This window comes from Petaurus breviceps, unplaced genomic scaffold (genome assembly GCF_028583685.1).
Source record: "Petaurus breviceps papuanus isolate PSGF00001 unplaced genomic scaffold, PetGlider_PUasm1.0 90822, whole genome shotgun sequence".
Lineage (NCBI taxonomy): Eukaryota > Metazoa > Chordata > Mammalia > Diprotodontia > Petauridae > Petaurus > Petaurus breviceps.
In genome coordinates, this window is record NW_027187351.1 from 19,088,763 (window position 1) to 19,105,499 (window position 16,737).

Here is a 16,737-nt window from a genome sequence, read left to right on the forward strand (position 1 = left end):
CAGTTCAATTTTCCAAGCATTTATTAAGTGACTATTATGAAGAAATATGTGGGAGCCAGTATATAACAGCTCCTGAGAGCCAATTGTGATTTTTTTTAATGAGAGACTTTACATATAAAATAAATAAACTAGAAAGCAGGGCTTGATTCATTATTCTGTTTGTTGACACTGGTGGAGAAAATGTTAAAAACACAGTTTGAAATTACAAATCAGTCATAAGTAGATAGACATGAGTATACACATATACAAACAACACACACATATGATGTATATATGTATGCATCTATGTGTATATACAATAATATAATGGCAAGCAAAGAAGTACTTAACACCTTATTTGGCACCTTATTTAAATTCTAGTTTCTTTTAAGTCTTTCCCGTGATTGCATCAGGTCTTTGTTGAGAAATAGAGCTTCTGAACCCTGGAACTTGTGAACCCCTGTTGCAGATGCAACAGGAAGGGGAGCTAATGACTATATATAAGTAGAAGCCCAAGCTGGGAGAGAGAAGAACTGCGAAGCGAACTTTGTTGTGCCAGATTTGAGAGGGAGAAAGCTTGTGGTATCACAGCTTTCTGACTGTTCTGTCTGTGTTGATTTTTACTTGTGGTGTTTCATACAGAAGTCCTAGGACCTTTCTAGAGGCCCTAATAGAGAAATTTAAGATTTTCTGTTTAAAGAAGTCCTGGAGGAGGGTTTCAGAAATGCTGAGACTTTTTGATGATTTGTATTGACCTCTTGGACCTTATTTTTGGATCTGTGTTGATTTCACATGCAGAAGGTGAATTGATAATGGTGCTGGCAATGTGTATTAATATTGTTGTGGCTCTGTTGATCTTCATCTTCTCAAAAACAGAATTTTGGTGGATTTGAGATGTACTGGATGCTGTGGGTTTTAGTGTGGAGTGGAAACTGGATGAGGATCTGGGTGGAGAGTGGGCGCTGCCTGGATTTCAATCCAGGTGATAGTTGGGTGAATTTAGGCAGGGGCTGGAACCATGGAAGAGGAACCATGGAATCTGAGAGCCAGCCTCAAGTCAATATCAAAAGACCTTTTCTTGGGTAATTGCTGACTGAGAAGAACATGATTTACTGTAACCTAGGGGTGAAAAATGTTGACCTTTATACTTTGTGTCCTTTAAGGAGATCTGCTCCCTAAGGATGGTTAAGGACTTATTAAATTATGTGTGTGTGTGTGTGTGTGTGTGTGTGTGTGTATTTTTAACTATGTGACCACTTTTGTGAAAACTGTGTGGGCACCTTATTGGTAACTTGTTATACTATAATGTTGTACATGCTACACTTTGATTTCTGTCAATGTTTTGTCTTAGTTTGTTACTGAATAAATAGAGAGTTCACTATGCTATGTAATCAGAACCTTGAAGCTGTTTACAGCAGCAATCTTCTGGAAAGCTGTGCATGTTTGGCTTTACACATACACATGCATGTTTGTATAAATATACATGTAAATGTATGTATGGATACATACTCACAGAGAGATACACATGCATACACATATATGCATATACATATATACAAACATACACTTGCATACATATTCTGCATATAAAATATATATGCACACACATATATACACATATATGCATATAGGTATACATTTATGTGAATGTATGTGTGTTTGTACACATAACTGTAGTTGAAAATTTAACAGCATACCACTGGTAGAAGGTATGCAAATCTTTGTTTGCCATTACATGTAGAAGGAAAAGAAAAATAAACAATCTTTGTTTTCATATAATCTACATTTTCAGAAAGTTGTTGGTCCTCATCTTCATTTTAACTAGGTCACCTTAGGAAAGTACAGGGATCAATCCCAAGAATTATCCAGAAAATGAATTATGTTTCTGAAAAAAAGAGTCTAAATGCTTTTCTTCAAGTAATTAATGTAAACTATTTTCTGAGTTATTTTATTGAGTTCTTCCCCAGTCAGCTATTAAGTGTAATAATAAAATATATCCCTTTATGTTGATACACTGTCAACCTCACTGATCAAACTTATATATATTCTGTGATTTGAAAATTTCTTGATGACATTATCCACATTATGTTATTAGTATGTCCACTTGGATATATTACCATTTAGAAATCAAAGGCTTAATATATTTAGTTGCATATGAGTTCCTAATTTTATATTGTTATATACTATTTCTATTTTTAGCTGTCATCTATCCAAACATATCATATTCTACCTGTATTGAAATTAGTTTGAGGATCTTTTTTTTTTAAGCAATTGGGGTTAAGTAACTTGCTCAAGGTTACACGGCCAGTTATTATTTCTGGGTGTGGTGCTGAGTATCTGAGCCTGGATTTGAACCAGGTCATCCCGACACTGGAGCCGGCGCTCTTACTCGCTGAGCCACCTGGCCGCCCCTTAGTTTGAGGATCTTGAATTGAGAAAGTCTGCAAAGGGCCTAAAGTGGATCTCAGGTATCATTATTTTCCTTCTTACCAGGAGATTTTTTTTCCTTTGCTCACACAGAATTACTAAAGTACCCTGCAGGCTACTTGTTCCAGAGAGAATAACAATTTAATTATTTCTTGAAGATGAAAACCATCATTGACTACACTAACCAAATTAAAAGTACTAACAACAGTGGGAAAAGTGAGCTTGACTCAAAAAATAAAGTGGACTTAAAAACATAAAGGAAACAAAATCTAATCACAGTTGAGAAAAATGTTTTTTTTGTTTGTTTGCTTTTCTTTATAAATTGTAAATGATGAAATTGTGGTAGTTTAGCTATCATAGAATGAATTTCTAGGAAACCTAAGGTTTCAATTGATTCTATATTCATTTGCCTCCTTGGGAAATTACTAGAAGTCTTATATATTGTTGGACATGGCTTAACTTCCATTACATTTGAAAAACATAATATGTTGCTCTTCTTTCTTTGATTGTCCACTGAAGTCCCTCTCTGATATGTTATTTTGGAATGAGTGTGACACTGAATTATTTAAAGCCTTGCCAGTGTCATGTAGGTTGTGACAGTTTCTATCAGCTGGGAGGTCTCTGCATACAACCAAGAAATTTAAAAAAAAGTAATTTTAAACTTATCAATGCTTCCCCCATGGAAACCCATGTGTGGGTTGTATTCTGTATTGTTGGGGGGGAATACTTACAATGATAAAATCATTGATCTTTTAAAGTCTACCCTTGGTAATAATGATCCACATAATAATTTGAAAATATGAAGGGTATAAGGTATAGTGATTTTTAAGGCCTTAAATATTTATTTATATATTATATTAAATAAATATTATATGAAGTTTAATATGCATACACTCATATATATATATATACATATACATGTATATACGTATTGTGTGTGTGCATGTGTGTGATTCTGTGACTTAGTCCAACCAATCTGGAAAGCAATTTGGAATTATCCTAAAACCATCACTACATGAATTACATGTTCTTTTTCTTTGACCCAGGGATTTCATTGATGCATGTACTTTGAAGGAAGAATGGATAAATAAATTGTAGCAAAATATAATGATATTTAAAATAAACTTTTTTAAAGAGAGCTACAAAATTAGGTAGAGATGGTAAAACATAATGTGATGCAAGGGAAGCAGAAGTGTTTTGGGGGAAAAGAACCTGCAAAATTACTACAACAATAATATTAGAGGAAAAAAAACAGTAAAATGAAACTTAACATTGCATAATTAATTATAATGTAAAGGGTTAGTTCTGGATAAGAGTGAAGAAAATGATAATTTGCAAAGGAAAGAGGGGGAAAAAGAGAGTTGCTAAGAAAATGGGAGGGCATTGAAAAGAAGAAAATAAAAAGGAGAAGAGGAGAAGAATGGATAAGAGAGAATGGAAGAATAACATTAGCAATAATCAAAGATGTCTTAAACAACTATGAAAGAATTACACCAAAAGATACATAAAACACAAGATACACAATTACCAGACATAAAGGTCATGATATTAATTGTAAAAAAAAAAAAAGAAGCAATCTTATCTTCTTTTATGTATTACTTTTGAACTTTATCTCCCTGAACATGGAGATGCCTAGTAACTCTATGCTAGCTTCTGGTTGTTTAAATAAGTCAATTTATAGGAGAACTGCCATCACTTGAGGTGTCTCATCTTCCTAAATTGCTGCTACCTTCTCTTCCCATCTCCAAAAGTTAAAACATCCAGTGCTTCTATTCAGTTATTTAGTCATATGGATAAAAGGACTATGATGATTATATGTAAAAACTCCTCTCTCTGATGTGACAGAATGAAAGGTTTCATCCTTTGCCCATTTGTGTATTTCCATATTAAAGGAAGAAAATAAAATCTGCAAAGTATTCTATCTTGGTTTAATATGTCATAGTGGTGTGGACCTTAAAACCTTAAAAAAACATTTCTCTCAAGACACTAACCTTATCAGTTAGTAAGTAAAATTATTATTAGCTGCATCTTATAAATAAGAAACCTAAGACCCTGATATCTCATTAAATTTGGTAATGTATGTATTTGTAATTTTAATAATTACTAAAGGAAATAATCTAGATTGTATATCAGGTCATCTTTCTCTACCTCTAATGCTCTTTCTATTATGTAAACTAAAGCATATATGGGACATATTTTTGGCAGGCAGTAGTGGGGTTTATCTATCCTGCTGTCTTATCCCAGATGATAAATTTCATTCAAGTGCTTATTCTGTGCCAGAGATTGTGTTTAGTGCTGGGGAAACAAACAATGGCAAAAGACAGTCTTTTCCCTCAAGGAGCTTACAAACTCGTGGACAAAAATTATCAAGAAAAATATATTTTAATAATGAATGAAGGAAATGTCACTCTCTTTTCAAGAAGAGATTATGATTCTCTAACTCCAAATCTATTGATCTTTCCACTATGCTCTCCTATCTCTGTCTCCTTTTTGTTCTGTATCTGTGTCTCACTGAATCTATATTTCCTCCCAGATCTTCTATGGCTTCCTTCAGCACTTTCCTCTGATGCTCTTACAAATATCATCATCCCCAACTTTTTCTCACAGCTCCAAACTTATACTTGAAGCTACCTCCCAAACATAATCAACTGGGTTTTCTACCCATACCTCAAGGAAACAAAGTATATCTTTCTCTCCACCTCTTTGTTTTGCATTAACTACATCATCTTGTAAATGGCAACACTATAATTGCTGTCCCTGAGTAATCTTAAACTCTAATATCTTTTTGACTTCACAAACCTATCATGTGATCATAGATATGGAGCTGAAAGAGATCCTAAAAATCACAAAGTCAGATACTATTATTTTGCATGTGGAAAAAAAATGAAGTCTGGAAATATTAAATGCCTTATCCAGCATGCATATAATAAGCATCTGAGGAAGAATTAGGACTCAAGGTTTCTGGATTATAAATCCTGGGGTCTATCTAAATGAAACATCTGTCTTGCCTTTTCAATCAATAGCCTAAACCCAGTTTTCAGTCTTTATTCCCACTGTAACCACACAAATTCTCCTTTTCTTTGCATTAAGTATTATAATATGCTTCTATTTACATAGCAGCATTGCACAATGCATTGATGGCTGGACTTGTAGTCAGGAAGATATGAATTCAAGTGCTGTCTCTACCATATATTTATGATGTTATGCTTAATAAATTCCTTAACCTCTCAGTGCCTCATTTAGGGCATCCTCTATGCCAACAAATAGAAAAGAAGGTATTGATCTGTCTTGATATTAGCTTTTTCACCAAGAGTTCTCTATGTTGATCAAATCATTGCTCTAATCTAATATATATGTCTGTGTGTGTGTGTGTGTGTGTGTGTGTGTATCCTTCTTGGTTTTTTTGACACCTGTCTATTCCATCTCTAATCAATTCTCCATAACCACTGACTAATTGAATAAGTTGAAAAATTGAATAAAATATAAACCCTTAACTGTGGCAATAAAAGACAAATAAACATTCTCCAACCTACCTTTCCAGCCTTATCCAAAAATATTCAATTTAATATATTTTCTGTTACAGCTAAAATGAAGTATTCTTTTCTCCATTCTCTTGGGGAATTTGTGGACAACCTCTCTTCTTGTTGAATGAGTATCACACTTATCTCCTCTCTACCAGTTTTCATCTATTTAAGTTCTTCCCTCCCTTCAAAGCTAAACTAAAATGTCTTGGATTATTCCTTCAATCCCTAGATAAAGGAGAAAATAATTTCATTTCAGTTTTCAAAGCCTGGATATCTTTTTAGCCTTAATTCAATCTTTCTTGTATCAGAATTATGTATGTACTTATTTCTTTTCACTAATTTTATTAGAAGCTACTTAGAATCAGTATTAATATCTTAACTATTTTTGTTTCCCCAGTCCCTCCCATGAAACTTTTCACATTATTAGTACTTAATAAATAATCGCCAAATTCTTTTATAATACCAATCCCAAACATAGCTTGAAATTAAAGATTAACCTTGGTAGGGGGCAGAGCCAAGATGGCAGGGTAGAAGAAAGACCTCCCCATGGCTCTGGCTTCTACTTCCCCCAATCCACGTAGAAAGGGGACTCTAAACAATCTTTGGATCTGCAGAACACAGAAAATGACACAGAGAAGCTAACCTCCTGCTGAGGACAGCCCAGCAGGCCAGCAGGAATCCAGTGCACCACTCTGGGAGCCTAGGCCAGCCCCAAGCCAAGGCTTTAGCCCTAGGGCAGGCCTGACCAGCTGCTGACCAGAAGGACTCCAGACTAGCAGCAGCTGTGACCTTTAACAGATTTATCAACACATAGATTCTAAGGACAAAGTGAGAGGCCAGTGAAATCTGGACTTTGGGACCCAGTAAGTGGGAGTGCATGGCTTTTACCCCCAGGGCGAGAAGCAGCTGAGATGCCGCACAGCCAGCCAGCACCACATGGCAGTTTCAGGTCCTGGTCTGCAGAGTATAGGGGGACCAAGCACCAGTCTGAGGAGTAATCATTATTGCTTTAACCTGCTTGGATCTGGATTGCAGTTTAGGGTGGAAGTCCTGCAGTGTGTGTCCAGCTTGTAGAGCATGTGGAAACTTCAGAGAGGGCACCCATCTAATAATACCAGCAGCTGAGAAAACCCCAGCATTTGGGACAAAAGCTCCCCTGTCTGATGGGAGAGTCCTACTGGGGCAAAAAAATCCCAGGGGTCAAGTGAATGAGGGGAGACATGACCAGGCAAGGAAACAAAGCTGACAGAAGATTCCAACATTACATTCCTATTTTGGGGGAAAAAAGGATCAAAGCATGGAACAGGTGGAAGACAGAGAACTCAGAACTCCTGCACCAAACGCTTCCAAGGAAAATACAAGCTGGTTACATGCCATAGAGGACCTTAAGAAGCAGATAAGAGAAGTGGAACAAAAATGGGAAGAGAAATGAGAATGATGCAAGAAAATTATGAAATGAGAGTCAAGAGCCTGACTGAGGAAAATAATACCTTAAAAAATAGAATGACTCAAATGGCAAAAGAGGCTCAACAAGGCAATGAGGAGAAGAATGCATTAAAAAGCCAAATTTGCCAGATGGAAAAAGAATCCAAAAAGCTCAATGAAGACAATCATTGCTTCAGAATTAGATTGGAGCAAATGGAAGCTAATGACTTTATGAGAAATCAAGATGCTGTTAAACAGATCCAAAAAAATGAAAGAATACAAGGCAATGTGAAATATCTCATGGGAAAAACCACTGACCTGGGAAATAGATCCAGGAGAGATAATTTTAAAATTATTGGACTACCTGAAAGCCATGACCAAAGTAAGACCATAGAAATCATCCTTCGGGAAGTTCTCAAAGAAAACTCCCCTCATGTTTTGGAATCACAAGTCAAAATAGAGGTTTTCTGAAAGAATCTACTGATCACCTCCTGAAAAAGATCCCCAAAAGACAACTCCTAAGAGTATTATAGCCAGATTCAAGAATTCCCAGTTTAAGGAGATAATATTACAAGCGGCCAGGAAGAAAAATTTGAATATTGTGGAAACACAATCAGGATAACCCAGGATATGGCAGCTTCTACACTGAGGTATCTAAGGGATTGGAATATGATATTCCCAAGGGCAAAGGAGTTGGGATTAAAACCAAGAGTCACCTACTCAGCAAAACTGCTTATCATGTTTCAGGGGAAAATATGGTCATTCAGTGGAATAGAAGACTTTCAAGCATTCTTATTGAAAAAACCAGAGTTGAATAGAAAATTTGACATTCAAATACAAGAAGCAAGAGAAGCATGAGAAGGTAAACAGGTAAAATAAATCATAAGGAACTTATGAAAGTTGAAATATTAACATTCCTACGTGGAAAACCCGTATTTGTAACTTATGAAAATTTTCTCAGTAGTTGAAGGGATTAGGAAAACATATATATATACACACACACACACATATATATATGTATATTGTTATATGAATACATATGTGAATGTGTATATATGTTGACAGGTATACATAGATAGAGGGCACAGGACCAATTTAACAGGAAGGGAAGATACTTTAAAGGTGAAATTAAGAGTTGAGAGGAATATAATGAGAGGAGATGGAGAGAGACAGATTGGGGTAAACCATACAGAAGAGGCAAGGGAAAATGCTTATAATGGAGGGGAAGAATAGGAAGGCATAAAGGAATGGGTCAAACTTATTCCCATTGAATTTGGCTTGAGCAGGGAATAAAATGCACACTAAATAGGTATCTCACCCTCCAGAAGTGTAGGGGGGGAAGGGGAAGAGAGGGGGGATGATGGAAGGGAGGACATGCTGGGGGGAAGGAAAGTTGGAAGCACCCACTTTTGAAAAGGGATGGAATCAAAGTAGAGAATAGAACAAGTGGGAGGTGGGATGGGAGGGAGGAAATTATAGTCGGTCTTTTACAATATATCTACTATGTTATTGTTTTGCATTAGCCACACATGTGCAACCTATACTGAACTGCTTATCTTCCGAGTAAGGGTGGGTGACAAGGAAGGAAGGGAATGAATCTGAAATTGAAAGTTTTATAATCAAATATTCAAACATATATGTGTGTGTGTGTATACTATTATTAATACCATCTTACATGTAATTTGGAAATAAGATATACAGGCACTGAGGCATAGAGATCCACTAGAAAAGTGGAAAGGCTTATGGGAGAAAAAAGGTGGGAGAACAGATTGGAGGAGGGGATATCCTGTGGGACTGCTATTTTGGGACGGTGGGTAGGGGGAAAATGGGGAGAAAATTTGCAACTCAATATCTGGCGGAAACGAATAATGTAAATCAGAAGTTAATAAAGCATTAAAAAATATTAACCTTGGCAAATTACTTATATTTTATCAACACCCAATGAAAATGCACTTCCTACCCAGAACTATTATAATTTTCCTATACACAGAGCTTAACTATCTGCTTTGAAATTTATGAAACATTATTTTGTTTTAACAAATTTTTAACAATAGTATCAGTAATATAGATGTAATGGGATGGATTACAGGAAAAAAATAAATGTTGAATGGAAAGCACAGTTATGTCATCCCATCATTTAATAAGTAATTCTATAGGTACATAAGAGTAATAAATGTATTGACCATAGAAGAAAAGAGTCCCATTATTTCTATTGCTGTTAAATCTTAACCATGTTTAAATTTACTGATATAAATATTTTTCAACAATGTCATAATCAATGGATTTTTTAGATTTCAGAGAAACTGGATCTCTAGACTAGACTAGTCTCATCACTAGACCTTATGAGAGGTGACTTAGTCCAATCCTCTGATTTTACTGATTTAGAGGAAACTGTGTTTCAGAGAAGGGAAGTGATTATCCTAAGGTCATATATCTAATAAATAACTGGTTGGAAGCAAATGTAATGGATCATTGACACATTCCCAGATTACCTAAGATGGAGGCAACCATATTGTAGATGTTTGGGAGTTGCTTCTGAGAGAAAACATTGTATGTTCCCCTACTATTTATGTGATCACTCTTATACAAAATTAATTCTAGTTTTGCTTACTCCAGGTACTGGAATCTCTGTACTATATGTTAAAACAAACTACTTTCACTTCCACCTTCACTCTTCTTTTTTATTCCCTTCCATAACTGCCTACAGAAAATTCCTTAGGTTATTATTCAATTAAATTTGGATTCCATTACTTTTTCCTGTAAAATTTTTACTTTTATGTGTTATGAATAGTTGGCTTTTCTAGTAGTCCAAAGGAAATTTCACTATTACTAAAATATACTTGTCTGTACCAATGAAATAATATAGCAATTTCAAATGTTTTCCCAGAAGGAAGTCCTGGAAATGAAAAAAAAAATTAAAGAGATAACCAAATCATATGATCTTATGACCATTTTGATATTTTCAGATACAAGGCTCATTAATTAAACTAGGAATAAATTTTACCATTTAGAAATCCTTATACAATTTCAGAATTTCTTTACTTTTTACTAATACCCTGTACCTCATCCATATATGGGGAAAGTATCTTAAAACAGTAAGTTCTCCAAAGTCAGGAGTGTGAAATTGAAAATTGATAGCTCACTTTATTTTGTAGTATTTATTAATTATTAATTCAGAATTGTATATACTCATTTTATCAATATCTATTAATCAGATTTAAACTATGCTGTATAGGCCTTAGGGGTAGAGTTTGTAAATTTAACTTCCCAATTCCTATGAGCTACAGACTGACCACAAATATTCAAAATCTGTTAGCTTTTGCTGACTGGTCATAGGAGACTTTCAAGAAGATATTAGTTAATTCTCTCTTTTTCCTGTTGCCATGGGTTCTGGAATTTTTTTTTTCTCAGTTAAGTCAAACATAAGTTCACCTCACATCTTTGTATTAGATCATCATAGTTTAGTTTGCATCACTAGACCTTATATCACCCACTGTATAAAATAATTGGTCTACCTGTCAGAGAAGTCCTTGGCTATTAAAAGGCCTTGTATCCCAATGCCTAGCCTTCTTAACCTTGCTTGGAGCTCTGTGCCTCAGTTTCTTTTATCAAATATTTTTGGTCCTGACAGAATTACACATAACTATTTGAAGTTCGTGTAGACTGCCAAATTTTTTAACCTTTAAAACCTAACCATTTCATTTTATTTTTTGGAATATTAAAAAAAAATCATGATTAATTTCCTTAGCCCTCTACTTATCTTTCTTGATCACTATGATAGACCATTTCCACCCCCACCTTCGACCTCCAAAGACTATTAAAAGTTTTAATTAGTTAGTTCTAAATGGCAGATAATAAAGATCACCCCTCCCAATTTTGTGATTTGGATATAAGGAAGTAAAAAAAAATATACTTAAGTACTTTATAGAATGGTGTTTTCCAGATTTTTGCTTGTTTGTATTTTAATCAAGGCACAGAAATTGTTACCTACATAAAGAACAAAGAGAAAATGATATTTCCTTTGACCATTTTCACACATGTCTGTGTGATATGACATCTGAAAGGTAACTTATAAAATTATTTATATATTTAGAAAAATGAAATGTAAGCAACTATTCTAATCATGGGTAAAAAAATCAAACTAATGGTATATTATAAATTGTATTTTAACTACTTAATTTGAGGAATACAGAAAATTTATTTAATCACAGTATATTCTGAGGACAAATCAAATCAAAAAATATTTGCTTTGTTAAAACAATGTTATTTGAAATATTTTGCTGGTGGTACATATATGTTAATTTTTCATCTAGCTTTTTAAAACAATTTACAATTTTCCAGTTAAAAATTTATTAATTTGAAGTCTAGTTGATTTTCTGAGAAACAGTTAAAAGCACATATAAAATTAATTTTCTGCCACTGTAACTTCTAATTAATAATCATTCTCCTCATTTTCATCTTGTTGATATTTTCTTATCCAATTCATGGGAATCTGATGTCCTATTCCAGATACACACTTGGCAGAAATAGTTCTCTGAAGTGGGAAGTTTGAATTCCCTTGCATAATATCTAAAGAGTTTAATAGTCATGTGTATAGATAACTCTGAAAAATCTGTACTTCTCCATCAATCTTCTTTTTATATTGGTAGGCAGTAGTGGAATTTTCAAAATCTTTTTCACAGAGAAGCATTTCAGTTGTTCTTTGTTCTTCATATCCTTTATTTGCTTTTTAAAATTCTTTTTTTTTGTCCAGGAGTAGACTTCTTTGGGTGTTACCCATTGTAACTCTGTAATTTAGTGTAAACCTGTGGTATGACATGCTGATCTGATTGATTCTGCTAATGTGTCCTTTGTACTTGAATTAACTGCTTAGATTCTTGATTCTTAGTTGTTAAAAGTTGCTTTGAGATCATCTTGTTTCAATTTCACAATCCTTTCTTAAGTTACCAAACATTCAACTATTTTGACTTCAAGTTCATTATGCTGTCCTTGTCTATAATCCTGAATTTCAACAAATTCAGACAATTCTTCAGTCTCTGCTTCTGGTTGCGCATGTAGGTTAAAGTGTTTATTTCATTAGTAGGATTTTTTCCTGCAACAGAGTAGTTTTAGGCACATTTGCTGAGAGGAGGTGACACACTTGCCTAAAGTACATTTTCACATTGGACAGATGTCTTCTCTGGGGAGCCTGACTTTCTAGACTCCTCCTCAGCATATCACCCTGCATACTGCCTAGGATACCAGGTTGGTATCAATGAGCCCTGACATGGATCCTCAGCAGCACACACTGGGACAGGAACCCAAGCTGGATTCTGGTCTTTTAAATGTATTTTTAGATACATTAATTCACCTCTTATGTTTATTGAGAAAGAAGAGTCACTATGATAGCTCCATATTAAAAAATAAGGAAATTTAAGACTGATAAATGTTGAATGAATTGTCCCATATTACACATTTATCAGGAAAGGTATCAGAATTTGTCCTCTAAGTTGTGATCTAGTGTTCTTTCCAAATGATTCTCAATTCTACAACAGTGGAGTGAACTTAAGAAAACACCCAGATCTGCTTTCTGGAAGCCTCACAAGCTAACATACCATATAGTATTCTGAAACACTACCTTTATTTTTTTTCCCTTCTGAGTCTTTTCAAAGCAACAATAGAACTCTAATTATATAACTTATTTATATATTGTGCATATGTATACACTATTTTCTTAAGGCTTTCTCTAAATCATATTCACCTTAGCTCATATCAGTTAAAAAGAGTAAAATTTCGAAGAAGATGTTCTGCTGCTACTTGCGGATTAGTGCCGCTCTGGTTTGTTATAGGGAGACAGTAGAGAAGTGTTTTTGAAGACTCCTTGTACCATAAATATGGCATCAACAGTCAATAGATAGAACCATAATGGTAACTTATGGGAAGCCCACAAAGATATGCTGACACAACCATTGAAAGAAAATGATATGGAGGTATATAAAATTATTAAGAAGGAAAATCTTTGCCAAAGACTGGTTTGGAACTGCTTGCTTCAGAGAATTTTGCAAGCCCAGCAGGTATGGAAGCCTTGGGTTCTTGCTTGAATAATAAGTGTTCAGAAGGATTCCCAGGCCAAAGGTATTATGGTGGCACCCAGTTTGTGGATGAATTGGAGATTCTGTGTCAGAAGAGGGCTCTGCAGGTCTATGGCCTGGACCCACAAATCTGAGAGGTCAGTGTTCAGCCATACTCAGCTTCTCCTGTAAATTTTGCTGTATACACAGCCCTGGTGGAGCCACATGGGAAGATTATGGGTGTGGACCTGCCTAATGGGGGTCACCTCACCCACAGTTTCATGACAGATAAGAAGAAAGTCTCTGCTACCTCCAATCTTTTTTGAGTCCATGTCCTATAAGGTAAATCCAAATACTGTCTATATCGACTATGACAGATTAGAAGAAAATGCCTGTGTTTTCCACCCAAAGCTGATCATTGCAGGAATCAGCTGCTATTCTAGGAACCTGGACGATGCCTGCATGCGGAAGATTGCAGACAATAATGGGGCATATTTTATGGCTGACATGGCCCACATCAGTGGGCTGGTGGCCACTGGGGTCGTCCCCTCCCCCTTTGAACATTGCAACATGGTGACCACCACCACCCACAAAACCCTTCGAGGATGCCAGGCTGGCATAATCTTCTACAGGAAATGAGTGGCCAGCGTGGACCCTAAAACAGGCAAAGAGATGATATACTATCTGGTGTCACCCATTAATTCAGCTGTCTTCCCATGACTGCAGGGAGGGCCTCACAACCATGCCATTGCAGGAGTTGCAGTAGCTCTGAAGCAAGCCCTGAGACCTGAATTCAAAGCTTATCAGCAGCAGGTGGTTGCCAACTGCAAGGCCCTGTCAGCAGGCATGATAGATCTGGGTTACCACATAGTAACAGGTGGTTCTGACAACCACTTGGTCCTCGTGGACCTACGAAACAAAGGCACAGATGGAGGAAGAGCAGAGGTGTTAGAAGCTTGTTCTATTGCTTGTAGCAAGAACACCTGCCCAGGAGACAAAAGTGCGTTAAGACCCACTGGGCTGAGACTAGGAACCCCAGCTCTGACCTCCCGAGGACTACTAGAAAAAGATTTCTACAAAGTAGCCCATTTTATTCACGAAGTAATAGAGCTGACTCTGCAGATTCAGAAAGACCTAGGTCCCCAGGCCACCATGAAAGAATTCAAGGAGAAACTTTCAGGGGATGCCAAGTATGAGTGTTATCAAGACCATCAAAGAAAAAGTGGAGAGCGTTGCAGCTGTTTTTATCCTGCCTGGGATCCCTGATTTTTAAAATGAGATTGGACAGAGCTACATTGGAAGTAATTAACCTGAAGGCTACTCAGGTGCTAAAAGCCCCCTTTTAAGAAAAGGAGAATGTATAATTAGGAGGGTGGCTAAGGGGAGTAGAAGGTTAGGGGTGGGGTGAGGTTTTTTGGGCGGGTGAGGGTCTTTTTCTAACATCACTACATGGAAAAAAATTTATCATTTGTCAGTCACCAAGGTCTTAGTTGTGTACCCCTCCAAAGGATGGTGTACAAACAACAACTCTGTTTTAAAAGTTCATTATTAGTCGTTTAGGGGATACTTGAGTAATTAGCGAATTTATTTTGAATCTTACCTAATTTTTGTATAAGATCAGAGTATCCTATAGCCATTTGGCCTTCATTTAAATGAACAGTGATGTAATTTAAAAGTACTGCTTAAAAAAATTTAACTTAACCTTCCCTTCAGTGATCCCTTGGCAGGCTCATGACTTATTTCGGCAGCTCAGAGAACACCCATGTTAATAGCTTGTAAAAGTTCCTCAACCTCAGTATCATGTTGTTCAGTAGAATGCCAGCAGAACTGAATCATGTCCATTTTAGTTAAGAGGAAATGATTGTGAAGCTTCAGCTAAGTATAAAATTACAAGCCTGAGAAGTTTTGTGTCTGTTACAGTATTATGTAGGAAGCTTAAAGTACCTTATAAATGCTTTCTTTAATCTTCAGTGCTTTGGAGAGGTAGGTAGCAAGTGTGACCCTTGTTTCCAGAGGAACAGATCACGTAGGAGTGATCACTTGCTGAGTCGTGCTGCTTGGCAGTGACAGCTTTCTGTTCCAGTGTGAGACATTGGTCTACTCTCTACAGTGAGGTGCCTTCCCAAAGAAACTTTTATTCAAACAGCTGAGTGCAAAACAATAATGACCATTTTTAATAAGCACAATAAAATTAACCACAGAATGTGACAAGAATTATAGCTTTAAAAATAAAACCAAATTTGAATTTCAAAAATATCTGAACTTTAATTTTTTACAGTAAAAAAGAGTAAAATTTTATCAAATAATTTTAAACTCTAAAGTATTAATGTAATAGAAGAAGAGATATCAATTTTTGATTCTATGAAATTGAAGACATTTCAATGATAGCTTTTGTATTTAATAACTCAAGGTTGTTTAATTTAAAAAAATGCTTTTCCAAAAATTCAATCTTTGATTTTGCATTTAGCCTTAAGTGCTTTGTTATTAAAATATGATTATTTGGGGCAGAGCTCTTGTGTTCTTTAATGAGTGTCCCCTTATAATGTCTGCCTCCTAAGTAGCCTGTGTCAAAATTAAGGTATGCTCCTCCTTAGCCCATAGTCAATTGTAATACACTTGGAAACTACACTTTAGTAAAGTAACATTTTTTTTTAATTTTTGCCAGATTTCCTACTTATTTTTCAACACCTTTCTTCTTTGGATGTTTTATACTGGAGAAAATAACTAGCATACACCAATATTTTGGGTTAACTGTACTACTCCATAATAGCTAATTCTTTGTAGATCACCATAATATTAGTAACAATAATAATCCAACATACATTGAATGCAAAGATTTTTTTTAAGAGACTGTGCATCTTCCAGGAGTCAAGATGGTAGAGTAAACTGTAAATTGCTAGAAATCTCCCATATTTTATCTCTAAACAACCATAAAATACTGTCCCCAAATTGTGAAACAGTAGAACCAGAAAAAATACAGTGTGAAACAGTCTGTCAGTCCAAGAAACTTAGGAGATCATCAAGAAAGATCTGTCTTATTTGGGCAAAAGAAGAGTAGTTCAGACTTAGACAGGAATCATTTCAGCCAGCCAGCAGCAAGGCCCACCTCAGAAAATCAACAGGAGACCTTTAGTCCCAGTGAAGTGGAGCAGGCAAATGAAAACACCAGCACCTCCTGCCTGCCTCAGCATAGCCTTGAGCAAAAAGGCATCCTCCAGGTGCCAGACCTCCACATAATTCAGTGTAGCCCTAGGGAAATACAGAAGCACCCCACCAGCCTTATCATACTCCAGACACCACAAGTAGGACCCAAGCTCAGCTCCAGGTAAGCC

General features: G+C 35.8%; 1 pseudogene; it reads left to right on the forward strand.

The window, feature by feature from the left end:
- Window positions 1-13,178: 13,178 nt before the first annotated feature.
- On the forward strand, window positions 13,179-14,678 carry LOC138148167 (serine hydroxymethyltransferase, cytosolic pseudogene; annotated as a pseudogene).
- The last annotated feature ends 2,059 nt before the right edge of the window (window positions 14,679-16,737 follow it).